Below are 15,134 nucleotides of genomic sequence, written 5' to 3' on the forward strand. Positions count from 1 at the left end.
TTCCCAACAGTGTCTGTCCCTCCCTCAGAGGGAGCTGGCTGCCACCCTCCTGCCCGGCTTTCTGCTCAGGTCACCCTCTAGAGCTGAGGAGCAGAACTCGAGGGGACAGTCCCCCCACCCCCACCCCCAGGGCCCTGGCACAAGGTGGTAGTGGTGGCTGGGTGGCAAGGACAGTCAGAGTCTGCTCAGATGCCAGCCGGGGCCAGGAGGAGGAGGAGGAGGAGGAGTGTGTGGAGAATGAAGGTTTCCCTAGTTGGGATTGCAGCAGACAGCCAAGTTTCCCGTGGGAAACTGTGGGTTAGCACGGTCTCAGATCTCTCTGATGGCTCTGATGGGCTGGAACGGACGGAGTGCGGCAGGGCCCTCCGTGGCCTGCGTGGAGCATGGCACCACCAGGCCTTCTGGAGTGGGAATGGGACATGTGGGGGAACCCCGGGAACAGCCCCCCTTTTCCCAGCTCCCCTCGGGCCCGTTGCCAGGGCTGATCCTCCAAGCTCTGGCACTCCCCAGCCAAAGGCAGGGAAGCGATGCCCAGCCCCCATTCTGCCTTCTATCCATTCTTGGGCTTTTATGGGGAATTGAGGGCCATCACGGCCACCCTCACCCCCTATATATATCTTCTGGGGAGCCAGGGACAGGAGACTGGGACACCCACATCCCCCAGAGCTAGCATGGCTGGAAGCTGAGTGCTGCCCCATCCCACTGGTCTGCCCTTGGCTGCCCCCTCCCCTCGGGCTGCCTCACAGGCTCCTCTCCTGGGGAGAAGCCCCTTCTCCCTTTCTCTCGGTGCCCCAGCCCATCCTGAACTGGAGATCAGATAACCCTGGCCACACTCAGCCCCTAATCAATATCCTCCATGTGCTCCCTCTACTATGTCCTCTGGGACTCTGTTCTGTGTGGGTTTGTTATCATTAAATACATCTTATTGCACTCTTTTGTTTTTAGGTCACCTATATTTCTCCCATATTCCTCTCCTAGCTTCTTTTTAATTCCTTTTAATGTTTTTTTTTAAGACAAAAGTCCCATAAAACCAACATATAAAACCCTATTCCCTATTCCACAGCCATGGGGCCCCACTTCTATCCTCATCTGTTAAGTCATTCTAGAGTTCTTTCTATTGTCTAGATCTCCTTCCACATTCTGTGGCTCACCGAGATCCACCTTTCTCCTTAATCTACTACACCTCTTGGCTTCCACTCCCAAGCCGGCTGTTGCTGTTCTTGCAGGCTCCTGCACTCAGGGCCAAGGGAAACTGGGCCGCTCTGGGCTTACCACCCTCTCCCTCTGATCCCACTGGCTTTAGTTACCCCCTCTCTTCCGTTAAAGCCCCCTTCATCCTGTTCACGTTCCTAGTGCTGGCAGCCATGGACTCCCCCAGTCACTCTGGCTTCTCCCTGAGCAGTTCAGTTATTTGTGACTCCCAGAGAGCCGGGGCTACCCAGTCCTGGAGAGCTGGCCAGGAAGCTGGAATTTAGGGCCCAGTCCAGACACGTACTCCTTGCGTTTCTCTGCACATTTAATTGCTCAATTCTCCCATTTCCTAGTCTTTCCTTGTCCGTGAAATGCTGTGTCTCTGTGTCTGTGTCTGTGTCTGTGTCTGTTTCTCTTTTTACTTCTATTAACTTCTTTCAAAACTCAGCTCAAATTCCATTTTTTTTAACCTGTCTCCCTTACAGCTTCCTCCCCTCTGAGCAAATTAAAACAAAACAAAGCAAAACTTTTAACATAGAGACACACAGATCAATGTTTTGTAGTTTTTTAAGTCCTGCGTTGGCAATATCCAAAAACAAGCGTTTCTTTTTGCATCTTTAAGTTCACCACCTTTCTAGCTGGGGGTTGGGCTTTCATTTTCCATCTTTTGGACTCGAGGGTTATTACCATGTTTTTCAGAGTTCTGAAGTCTTTCGGCGTCGTTTTCCTGGGCAACTTTGTTTGTGTTTACGTCAACTTCCTGTTCTGCTTCCTTTGTATCAAGACATTCCAGTCTTCCCAGTTCCCTTTGAAATGATCCATTTCATCATTTCTGATGACACAATAATTTTACATTACATTAACATACCATAATTTCTTTTTTTATGAAAGCTTTTTATTTACAAAGCATATGCATGGGTAATCTTTCAACATTGGCAAAACCTTCGGTTCCAATTTTCCCCCTCCTTCCCCTTCCCCCCTAGATGGCAGCTAATCCAATATATGTTAAATATGTTGAAATACATGAAATCTAATACATGTAAACATAGTTATACAATTCTCTTACTGAACAAGAAAAATCAGATCAAAATGGCAAGTAATTGAGTAAGAAAACAAAATGCAAGAGAACAACAACAGAAAGAGTAAGAATGCTGTGTCCCCACGGTGCTCTCTGGGTGTAGGTGGCTCTCTTCATTACAAAACCATTGGAACCGGTTTGAATCATCTCGATGTTGAGAAGAGCCACGTCCAATAGAATTGATCATCGTATAGTCTTATTGTTGCCTTGTACAATGATGGTTCTGCTCATTTCACTCAGCATCAGTTACTATTAATTTCTTTCCAATTTTTAGCAGCTGCTATAAATAATTTGGCACAAATAATTCTTTTCCCTCCTTCTTTAATTTTTTTGGGGAAAACACACATATATGTATGTATGTCTACACAAACACACACATAGACATATATCCTATATATATATATATATACTTACACATAGCATTTATAGTATAATGTATATATTCTATATATACACATACACACAGAATACTATAATGTGTATATATATATATTTGTTATATTCCATAAAACATATTATATATGTATTAGGCCTATTATATTAAATACAATACACATGTACAACATACACACACACACACACAAACTCTAGCAGCTAGTGTTACTGCTGGTTATGATCATGCTAACCAGAGTGATTTAAGGTTGACGATATATCATCTCATTTGATCCTCATCTAACAACAGCTCTCAGAGGTCAGTGTTGCTATCATACCCATTTTATAGGTGAGGATGTGAAAACTGACAAAGAAATATCTGATCTAAAATAAGTATCAAGAACTTAGATGTTCTGACTGCAAGGTCCAAGCTCCGTTCAGTGGATCCCATTTGGAGACTGCCCCAAAGAAGATCATTGTCTTCTGGGGCTTATTGACCACCCAGGCAGTTCAGATGGTATTGAGAAGCCAAGAGCATCTGTTTTCTTTTCATCATCGGGAAACCATTCCCCCCCCCCCACTCCATACAGCTTAGGATGAATTGATCAAATATTAAATAAATATTAATATTTATTCTTTATTAATAAGTATATTTATTATATTATTATAGAATTTATTTTATTATTATTAATAATAAATTACTATTCTTATTTAAGATAAATAAGAATATTAATAATAAAGCATGACATTTATTAAACATTCTGTTTTTGACACACACCCCTGTAGCTTAGAGGTAGTTCACTTCCTCAGGCTCAGGTCTCTTCCCTTGGTACCCAGAACCTCAGACATTTTCTGAATTGAAATCACTATTTATGAAATAAAATTTATTTAATAAAAATACATAATAAATAATAAAAAATAAAAGTAAAATTTATTTAATAAATACAAATTAATACACATTAATTCCCTTCCCCATTGTGCAAACTGGCTTCCCAGAGTTTCAGGAAGGATGAGAAGATTTCCTGAACTTACACAGAGCAGGGACATTTACTCCCATTTACTGCCACTGGATAAAAGTTAAATGGGGCAGATGGAAAGCTTCCTGGCTGAGCAATCCCTCCCATTCAGAGTAGCTGATTTGATTGCGTCATGGCTTAAAGTCTGCTCCCACGTTTTCTGCATCCCACACTCTTGCTCACACTGCTCTGGCCCTGACATCTCCCTTCAAGAAATCCATAGTAGAGGGAGAGAGGGAATTATAGAGCAGGTGAAGAGGAAAAAATAAATTCGGGGCAGATTTCCTCCTGTCTTATTCTTGCAAAAAGGACCTGACACAGGGCCCTTCCTGCACTAGAAAATTGGAATTTGCTCTGCAGTTTGGTTCAGAATTGTTCCAGACTTCTGGGGGAGAACCGTTCAAAGGGGTAATGAAAATAAAGGCAATCACACACTATTCATGTGGAAAAGATGAAAAGGTATCGCTTAAATCACAGTGCACAACCCGGGGAGTTCAGACTTAGCTGGATAGCACTAATCAATGGGGTGGCAGCTCAACTAGATCCAGAAAGCAGTCTCCGGCGGAGCATCCCAGGGAGCTGCTCTCAACCCTGTCCTGTTAAACATTTTTCTAGCAGCGTCTTGGATAAAGTCATGGATGACTTGCTTATCAGATTTCCCTATGGTCCAAAGCTCGAAGGGTTAGTTGACACACAGAGTTTGGATTCAAAAAGATCTTGGCAGGCTAGAGCATCAGCCAGAAATGGGTAACTGAATTTAATCAGGTAAGAAGTCTTAAGTTTAGGCCAGAAAAATCATTTTTGTAAATACAAGACGACTAGACATGAACAGACAGAAGCTTATCTGAAAAAGATTTGAGGGTCTTAGTGGATTCGAAGTTCTCCAGTTTGGGAGCATGTTTTGTGTGTGGACCTGGTGGGATATGCAGAAAGGCAGTGTGTCGTAGTGGTTAGGGTTCAACAATCCCACCTCTGATACTCATTGTCTGTGGGACCTGGAAATTTAACAAGATTTTCTGAGTCTTAGTTTTCTCATCTGAAAAATGAGCTGGGAGGAGATAGATGATCTCGAGGTTCCTTTCATCTCCAAATCTTTGATCTCATAGAATGATGGGTGGGCCCCCAGATAGCTGAACAAAATAGTTAGATACATGGCAGGATTACAAACTCACCTGCCTTGAAGGGAGGACTTCCTTCTCCCTCCCTCCCCTTATTGTGCCCCAAATCCTCAGAACCCCCTATTCCTCCCTTCGGCTTCTCTTTTAACCATTGTCCGATTGGGAGTCTCGGAACAAGACATTGTGTAAATACAATAACCGACAAAGCTTGTACATCACAAAAGACATTTTTGTCAAACAAGATGCATTATTTGTGTGGCAGAAGATGTGCAGTATTTATCCAAGAGATCCAACATTTGTTTTTTGTTTTGTTTTATTTTATTTTATTTTATTTTTATTTACCAGATATATGCATGGGTAATTTCACAACATTGACAATTGCCAAACCTTTTGTTCTAATTTTTCCCCTCCACCCTCCGCAAAGGCACGTTGACTAATACATGTTAAATATGTGAAAGTATAAGTTAAATACAATAGATGTCTACATGTCTAAACAGTTGTTTTGCTGTACAAAAGGAATCGGACTTTGAAACAGTGAACAATTAGCCTGTGAAGGAAATCCAAGATGCAGGTGGACAAAAATAGAGGGATTGGGAATTCTATGTAGTGGTTCATAATCATCTCCCGGAGTTCTTTCACCAGGTGTAGCTGGTTCAGTTCATTACTGCTCTATTGGAACTGATTTGGTTCATCTCATTGTTGAAGAGGGCCTCGTCCATGAGAATTGATCCTTATATAGTGTTGTTGTTGAAGTGTATAATCCCCTGGTCCTGCTCATTTCATTCAGCATCAGTTCCTGTGAGTTCTTCAGGCTTTTGTGAATTCATCCTGTTGGTCATTTCTTACAGAACAATAATATTCCATAATCTTCATATTCCACAATTTATTCATCTATTCTCCAATTGATGGCATCCACTCAGTTTCCAGTTTCTGCACTACAAAGAGGGCTGCCACAAACATTCTTGGTCCCTTTCCCTTCTTTAAGATCTCTTTGGGATATAAGCCTAGTCGTCTGTATCCTTGTATCCCTGTACCATAGCTGGGTCAAAGGATACGCACAGTTTGATAACTTTTTGAGCATAGTTCCAAACTGCTCTCCAGGAGATCCAGCATTTGTAACAAGGCATTCCCGGTATGGTCCCTACCCTCCCATCTCCCAGCTTCGTGCTTTGGCTCTGATCTTAGATGGGTCCCATTACCTGGTTTTCAAGCCCAGCCCCCAGGAATCCTCCTGTCCCCACCCCTCACTCCAGCGGCAGGCCAGGAAAGAGCTCTTGGGGACCTCCAGAGCTTTAGAAGCTCCCTCCAGCTCTCTTAAGGTTCTCCAAATCTTTGGTTTGAAGCTGCCCAGGTGGGTTCCCCGAGGGCAGGGCTGGCAGCCAGTGCAGAAGAACTCTGCCCAGACATAACTACTGGGACATTGGAAAGAACCCCGATTCTGGGAGGAGAGGCCCCTGGCTCCAGGCCAGGCTCTCAGCTTAGACAGGCTGCCTCAGCCAAAATGCTTCCTTTCCCAGCCTCAGTTTCCTCATTTGTAGAATGGATTGTCCTCTGAGGTCCCTTCGGGGTCTGTTTCCCTTCTTAGGTTTGTCTTCCCTCTCAGAGTAATCCACGTACAGGGAGCATCTGGGGAGTCCACTCTCTCTTCTTCCCTAGGAGTGTGTGTGCGTGTGTGTGTGTGTGTGTGTGTGTGTGTGTGTGTGTGCAGACCCACACATGGCAACAGAGACCCACCTGGATGTGCATGTATGTACATGTGCATGTTCATGTAAGTGTGTGCACACACACTGTGCATGTATGTGTATGTGCACTGTGAGTTGGAGTGAAGGCTACACGTCCTCCTCTGGTTGTTTTGTGGCCAGGATGAAGTGGAGCTCCAGGTCTCCCAGCTCCCTGCCTTCCACTCCTCCTGTTGTGTCCTCCCCCGCCGGCCTGCTTGGGGGCTCACTTCTCATGGCCGAGGGGCACTGGACGGAGGCTGAGTGCTTTAGCTCCTGAGCCACAGGGTAGCACCATTATGCCGGGAAGCCGGGGACCTGGGATGGGGGAGCCCTTCCTTGGACCCTGAGAAGGAGCTGAGGGACCACCAAGGCAAGCCCTTCATGGGGCAAGCATTCTCCTGCCGACAGAAAGAAGCAAGTTAGTGAGAGAATCAGAGCTCCAGCTCAGGGGGAGCTGGTCTGGGCAGCTAAGCTCAGGCCTGGGGGTTCTGAACATCCCTGGGAGAGCCACTACTCCAACTCCCAAGAGGTCTTGAAAGGTAGCTCCACCAACCCAGCCCGGGCAGGGGAGATAGACAAGTTAGCATCTTTTGCCACTGGGAACATCCCCTCCCAAAGGAGGTCAGCCTTCTGGGACACCCAGCTTGGGAGGGGACGGGCTCCCACTCTCCCCTTTCAGTGTCTGATGAGTAGAAGAAATGGGCATTTCTAATCTGCCCTTCCCCAGGAGTTCAGAGCCAGAGAGGATCTGAGAGGAGACTCCAAGCCATATCCTGGGAAGGGGATCTTTGGACAGAAGAATGAGATATAGGGCTCGGAGATTTACTGTCCCCAGGTCATCTCCAGAAAGAGGGAGGAAGATGTGTTTAGTGTGACTCAATTATTTCAACATTCTTTAATCTTTAAAAAAAATACATTTGTTTTGCCATCACCTTATTTCCAAACACATTTAAAATTTATCTAAATATCTTATTTATAATTTATCTGATTTATTTATAAATTTATTATATAATATTATTACAATTAATATTATGCAATGATTATTATAATTTATTGAAATACTTTATTTCTTTTAAAATAAACTTCTCTCTCATCCAGACGCCCATCTCTTGCAACAACAGCAATAATAAAATGCAGCTTTAGTGAGACTAAAATATCCCCTGAATGTCTGTAATATTCCACATCTATTGCCCCCCACCTCTGTGAGGAAGAGAGGATCATGCATTTTCTCCCTCTGTTTGGTCATTAAAAATACATGGTGTCCAGTTTCAAAGTTTTGATTCTTTCTGTTTCCATTTTTGTGGTTTTTATGTACTTTGTTGTATACGCTTCTTATCTTGTTCTTGTACTTGTGACCATCGCCTCCCCCTCCTTCAAGTCAGCATAAATACATTTTAAAGTAGCTAGTCTAAAGGGACAATAGCAGGAAATAAGATTGGCAAGGGGACCCTGGAAGTTACATACAAATCTTCCCAAAGATCAAAGGAGCAGAACTTACAAAATGCACCCAATATTAAGCAGAATCAGTGGAAGGCCATAGGGGCTGCTCATGAGGTTCTAGGTTCTGTAATGTGTAAATCACAGACAAATTGCAGACTTCCACAATTCTAGACCAATAGAAGTTCAAAAGGTATTTGGGGGCACTAGGTGGTGCAGTACCAGCCCTGAAGTCAGGAGGACCCAAGTTCAAACCTGACCTCAGACACTTAACATTTCCTGGCTGTGTGACCCTGGGCAAGTCACTTAACCCAATTGCCTCAGGGAAAAAAAAAAGTTCTTTGGGATGACAAGTGTGGGATGGCTTGGGGATGATTTGGAAATGTTCGTTAACAAGATAATTCTTGTCTTTCCCCCACCCCTATAAAATTAGACCTCAAGCCCCTGCCCCCCCCCCCCCCAGCTCTCCATCAGGGTCCAGGCTGCCCCTTTTCCATGGCTGGAAGAATGATATACTCTGCCCTCTGCCCCATCCTCCCCTCCAACGCCACCCACCTTCCTTCAATGTCTGCTCCCTCCACATTCTGCCTCCATGTTTCCTTTGTGGCTCGTCCCTGCCTGTCATAACCATGTCCTCTGTGCTTAATTAAAATGGGATTGCCAACCTGGATGCCAGTCGTAGTCCCAAAGTACTGGTTGTACCTGCCCTCGTTTCATAATTTCATAAATTAAGCATTAATCTAGTTGTTGTCTTGATTCATTCTGCCCACGCTTTTTTTTTTTTTAAACAAAAAATCATTTTTATTGACATGTCGCCTACAATTTAACAATGTGTTTCTCTTCCTCCTCCCCCAATCTTGTCTCCCAGAGCCTTCTCTTCTAACCCAAAATAAGACAGGAAAAGCACTTGTGCAAAATCACCAATAGACTGAGAGAATCCAAGATGATGGAGAGTGTTGCAGTGGGGTTAGCACCCAGCCCCCTTGTGGGGCTGGGGGGCTGGGGTGCGCCACCTTCTTTGGAAACTCTGGGCCCGGCCTAATCACTCATTATCATTTAATTTTCTCTAAGCTCAGTAGCCATGCTGTTGGCATTCTTCAGTGTTTCTCTGCCAGAAGTTTTTATTCAGTATGGACTTTGTTCCAGGTTCTGGGGGAGGCTCAAGGGTGAAGGACATGAAGTCCCGGCCCCACAGAGTCCAGCCAAGGTTGGAACACACATGGGACGTGGGAGCTGCCGGGAAGCCGATTTTATTTCCATATCATCAAGAACGTTTTAAAAACCCAAAATTACTACCATGGTACAGTCTGTCTCTTCAGATAGTAAGTTTCTCCTCCGAAGTACCAAAATAACAAAGTTTTTGCTTTTGTTTTTGTTTTTTTTTAAGAGTTGGGGGGAAAGCAATCAGAGGAAAATGAAAGAAAGAAAGAAAGAAAGAAAGAAAGAAAGAAAGAAAGAAAGAAAGAAAGAAAGAAAGAAAGAAAGAAAGAAAGAAAGAAAGAAAGAAAGAAAGGAAGGAAGGAAGGAAGGAAGGAAGGAAGGAAGGAAGGAAGGAAGGAAGGAAGGAAGGAAGGAAGGAAGGAAGGAAGGAAGGAAGGAAGGAAGAGAAAGAGAGAAAGAGGGAATGAGGAAGGAAGGAAGGAAGGAAGGAAGGAAGGAAGGAAGGAAGGAAAGAATGATGACAGGAAGGAAGAAAGGGAGAGGAAAGAAAGGAAGAAGGAAAGAAAGAAAAAGAAAGTAAAAGGAAAAAAAAACAGAAGAAAGCAAGAAAGGAAGGAAGGAAGGTAAAGAGAGGGAAAAAGAAGGAAAGCAGGAAGTAAAAAAAAGAAAATAAAGAAAAAAAAGAAAAAAGCAATTAGCAACCCAACCAACATACCAGCTGTGGGGATGGGAAATGCAACATTTCATACCCATTTTGCAAAGAGTGAATCAAAGTGATTTTTTTCTCTCTTCCCTTTCTCCTAGGGTCCAACTTGGTTGTTATAGTTACACAGTGTCCAGTTTTGTTTTGTTTTTGTTCTTTCTATTAACATTGTAATTGTTGTGTGTATTACTTTGAACAGAGAAACTCAGGGTCTGGGATGGGGGTGCTAGTGATTAGGGAGGCAGACAACTTTCATTCAAGGCTACAGGGGAAGGGTAATAGAACTCCCTGGGACACACAGGGAGCCCTTGCTTGATCCCAGCTGACCAGGATTAGTAGGGGTGTTCTGTCAAGAGACCAGGACTGAGAGCTCACTTTGTTCTGCATCAGTTCATAGAAGTCTCCTCATGTTTCTCTGAATTCTCGTCATTCCGTGTGGTACAACAATGATCTATCTCAGTCGCTAACTGTGTGACCCTGGTCCAGTCCCTTAACATTTCCCCGTCTCAATTTCCCTGCCTGGACAATGGAGATGGTGGTAGCATCCACGTCACACGGGATTTTGTGAGGCTCCGGTGAGACAACGTCTGCATTGTCGAAGTTTTCCAAACCCTTGCACGTCTATAGAAATGAACGCTCCTTTTATGACTCGGGCCCTGGCTACCCTACCTGGCACAAAAGGAATAGATTTCAGCTAATCTACTCATAAAAAAATGTGGAGAACAAGTGCTTAGAAGAAGAAGAAAAGACCATTTATCCCAGTTTTTAATTTAACCAAGTCCCCTCCCCTCGGGTGCACACACCCACATCTCACTCATGTTCTGACGGGTCCTGGATTGCTAACTCTCTCAGGCTCAGCTCCAGCTTGGGCTCCGGCCCGGGAGCCCTGCTCTAACTTGAACCTGGGATCTCCAACCCCTCCCTCCCTGAACCAGCTCCAGCCCTCCCAAGTCAGCTTCTTCCCATCTGCCCTGTCTGGTACCGCACCCTCCCGGGAGAGTTCGCCCTCTTGGAACTCCTGCCCTGGGACCCTCCCTGTCCCGATGAGTCTAGCCCACGGCCCGCTCCCTGGTCCCCCTCAGTGTAACTACCAGCCACCCTACTCCTCTCTCCCTTTGCCCCCTTCCAGCTCCAGACCTACTATTCCTGGGCAAGATTTGCCAGTAAAGTCCCCTGTGGTTCCACTCACCGTCACCGGGACTGCTCACACTTTCCTGGCCACCAGCTCACCTTGGAGACGCCGTCTTCCCTTTCTTACAATATAAGCTCAACAATACCCCAAAGGAGAATATTAATCTCCTCAGCACAGACCTTGACACATGGTAAATGCTTAAGAAATGGCTTTTCTGAGCTAATAAAGGTACGAGCTTTCCCAGCGTTGAGCATCATTCATCCATCCATTCCTTCTGAATCCCACTTTCCTGGGTGCTAGGAGGATGGAGGGAGCACGAACTTCAGGGAGGCGAATGGAAATTATTGTATTGGGGAGGGGGGACAAATTCATTTGGGAGAGGAGCATAACCCCCCCCAGTCACCCTGTGATGGGAAGTGGTCCATCCTCCAGAGACCACAGACTATACCCCAAAGTCACTGCCCCAGGGGAGCTTGGGGAGAATGAGGGAAATGGTGGTGGAGAGAGGGACCTTGGGACAGGGGTGATGGAGTTGGGGGCTAAGGCCAGCAAGAGGCCTGGGGACTTTATGGAGGCCAACAGAGACCTTGAAAGCTTGGCCGATCACAGAGAGGGAGTTTCCCTTTACCCACCCCCTGCGGCCCAGGCCCAGGAATCTTGGCTCTGAGCTCCGGCTCCGCAGACAGGGATGGCGGAGTCTTCCCGATCCATCTGCCAGAAAAGACTCCCACAGACAGAATGAGAGGCCCTTGGGTAGCAGGGGAGAGGCCTGGGACCAAGCGCCCGGAGCAGCCCTGCCCCCAGGTCTCCATCCCTGGCCCAGTTGGGCTGCAGAAGTTGTCAGACCGGTTTCTTCTTCTGTTCCCAACCACCCCCGCGATCATCTGACAGGATCCTGGGTCTAGAATATCCCAGAGAGGTTGTTCTAGAACTCATTAAGCTTTGGGGCCCTTCCTGGGGGATGGGAGCCAGGAGCCTGAGACACACAGCTGTACGTGGGACTGGAAGGCATTCTTTCCCATTAGAGAAGTCTCTAATTTGTGAGAAGGGTCTGCCCTGGAGCCTCAGAGACCCCTCCAGCCTTGCTTGGGGAACCCCCTCCACAGCGAGGGTTCTAGATCTGCCTCTCCCTAAGGGAGGACTTCCTTCAAGTCCTGCTGCAGATCACGCCAGCTCTAGAAAGACCACCTTCACCCCCTGCCCACCTGGATTGTGCCTTTGGCACACCCAGGACCGAGCCCCTTCCAGGCGCTGCTCCCTACTTCAGCCTCCCAGGAGCTCTGGGCCTCCTCAACGCTCCTTGGGCAGTCTGTTTAGGGAAGCCTATAGATAGACACCTTCACAGAACCATGTGATTAAATAAAAAATCACAAAATGAAATAAATATAAAATTAAAGTAACTTAAGTTTAATTACAATTAAATAATTTAATAAAAATTTAAAAAATAATTAATTATAAAATCAAATATATGGAATTATAAAGGAAACATTCAATAGAAATATTACCTAAGAATTTAAAAATCTGTAAGTCACATTTGCAGTTATTAAGACATTTAAAATGTTTGTCCTTACTTTTTCTTTTTTTGCTGAGGCAATGGGGGTTAAGTGACTTGCCCAGGGTCTATTAAGCGTCTGAGGCCAAATTTGAACTCAGCTTCAGGGCTGGTGCTCTAACCACTGTGACACCGGTCCTTCCTTTTTGAAGAGGGGCAATGACACCACGGATGGTCCTGACTCGTGTGTGTATGTGTGTGTGTGTGTGTGTGTGTGTGTGTGTGTGTGTGTGTGTGTGTGAGAGAGAGAGAGAGAGAGAGAGAGAGAGAGAGAGAGAGAGAGAGAAAGAGAGAGAGAGAGAGAGACAGAGAGAGAGACAGAGAGACAGAGAGACAGAGAGAGAGACAGAGAGACAGAGAGACAGAGAGAGAGAGAGAGAGACAGAGAGACAGAGAGAGAGAGAGAGACAGAGAGAGAGACACAGAGAGAGACAGAGGGAGAGAGAGACAGACAGACAGAGAGAGAGAGGGAGAGAGAAGGTGTGGATGTGAGTGTGTGTGTATATGTGTGTCTATGTGTTGGATTTAAGTGAAGCAGTTACACAAAATCATCAGCTTCCCTTTCTCCTCCATAGTCATTGAAGTCCATCAGCAAGACAAAAATCTGGTGATCGTCTGGGATTTGCGTGGACGACCTCAGTTAGCACCTTCCATTTCTGCCCAATTCCCAAGCCCTGGTGCACCTTCATGGCCCAGACTGTTATTGCCTTCGCTCCATTCCACCAGGGACAGTCTCGAGGTAGAACCCCGTTAACTCACCAGTAGACTTCAGCTGTGTCAGCTCCCCTCATCTGCCCGATTGGTTTTCCAGGGGTGCAGCTGCTGAAGATGCTCCAGCTTCTTGGAGTCTCTGTGAAAGTTGGGTGAAGGTGGACATTTAAAACAAAGGCAACATAACGGGCCTATCGACTATTTACCTTATTTAATGACTATTTAACCTAAATTTAATGACTATTTAATCTAAATTGAATTTAAAAGCAACGATAACTGTAAAGAATATTTTGAAATATCTGAAACAATCTGTTGTGTGATGTAAAAACATCTGGGATGATGTCCCAGCTGCAGCTGATCCTGTTGTATCTTGTTGCCTAAATCCACAAGAATATACTAAATATATAATGTTTAGAATATAGTATAGAATATATTAAAGAATATACTCTATTTGCCTAGAGATTAGTGAAAATAAAGATATGATTTTTTTCCACCCAACTTCACAAGCTTCCTGAAACATCTTGATGGACTCTGCCTTAGTACTCCTGGGAACCCGGGTCCCCCGTCCTGGGTAGTCTCTGAGGGTCACTCTTCAACCCGGCAGCCACTCAGCCTTGAGCCCCTCTCGGGGTCTAGCGGAGCTGGTCCCAGGACGCCAGGCACATGGTGAATCTGCTGCTAGCTCTGTCTCTCTAGCCTGCTGGGACCTGCCAGAGCCTTTCCTCTCTGGCTCAGCCTTCAAGAGCCAGGGGCACGGCAGCACGGGCGAGGCAGCCCATTTGGGGGTAGCAAAGGACCAGAAACAAATGATTCCCCATTGATTGGGAAAGCAACTGTCAAGCCAAGAAACATTTAAAAATAAGTGCTTCCCATAGGCAGAAAGTTAAAGGCTGTTCCTGCCCACCAGAGTTTGCTCCCTAAGGGAGCATCACGCAATCTGGCCAGAAGAGACCTGGGCAGCATGAACTGGCGCTATTGCAGAGGGAAGGCCCTAGTGTGAAGGGGGATTGGGAGAGGCTTCTGGAGGAAGTAAGATTTCAACTGGGAGCCAGGAGGAGGAAATGGGGAGCTAGAGCATTCTAGGCTTGGAGTCCAGCGCTGGAGTATTTTGTTTGTGGAATAGCCAGGATACCGGGGTCACTGTACTAGAGTATGTACAGGGAGTAAGAAGAATGAAAAAGTGGGGAGGGGGCAGATAAGAGAAGATTTGACTTTTGATCCTGGAAGGATATTGTGGTTCACTCTTGTCCGACTCTTTGTGTGACACTTTGGGGTTTTCTTGGCAGAGATACTGGAATGGCATTTTACAGATGACAAGACGAAGGCAAACAGGGTGAAGTGACTTGACCAGGATCACACAGCTAGGACATGTCTGAGGTTTCATTTGAACTCAGTCGTTCTGACTCTAGGCCAGCTGTTCCATTCACTGTGCCACCCAGATATGAACAGACAATTTTCAGATGAAGAAGTTGAAACTATTTCTAGCCATATGAAAAGATGCTCCAAGTCATTATTAATCAGAGAAATGCAAATTGACAACTCTGAGATACCACTACACACTTCTCAGATTGGCTAGGATGACAGGAAAAAATAATGGTGAATGTTGGAGGGGCTGTGGGAAAACTGGGACACTGATACATTGTTGGTGGAATTGCAAATACATCCAGCCTTTCTGGAGAATGATTTGGAACTATCCTCAAAAAGTTATTAAACTGTGCATACCCTTTAATCCTAAAGAGAACTTAAAGAAGGGAAAGGGACCTGTATGTGCAAGAATGTTTGTGGCAGCCCTTTTTGTAGTGGCCAGAAACTGGAAACTGAGTGGATGCCCATCAATTGGAGAATGGCTGGATAAATTGTGGTAGATGAATATTATGGAATATTATTGTTCTATAAGAAATGACCAGCAGGAAGATTTCAGAAAGGCCTGGAGAGACTTACA

Source organism: Sminthopsis crassicaudata, chromosome X, assembly GCF_048593235.1.
Source record: "Sminthopsis crassicaudata isolate SCR6 chromosome X, ASM4859323v1, whole genome shotgun sequence".
NCBI lineage: Eukaryota > Metazoa > Chordata > Mammalia > Dasyuromorphia > Dasyuridae > Sminthopsis > Sminthopsis crassicaudata.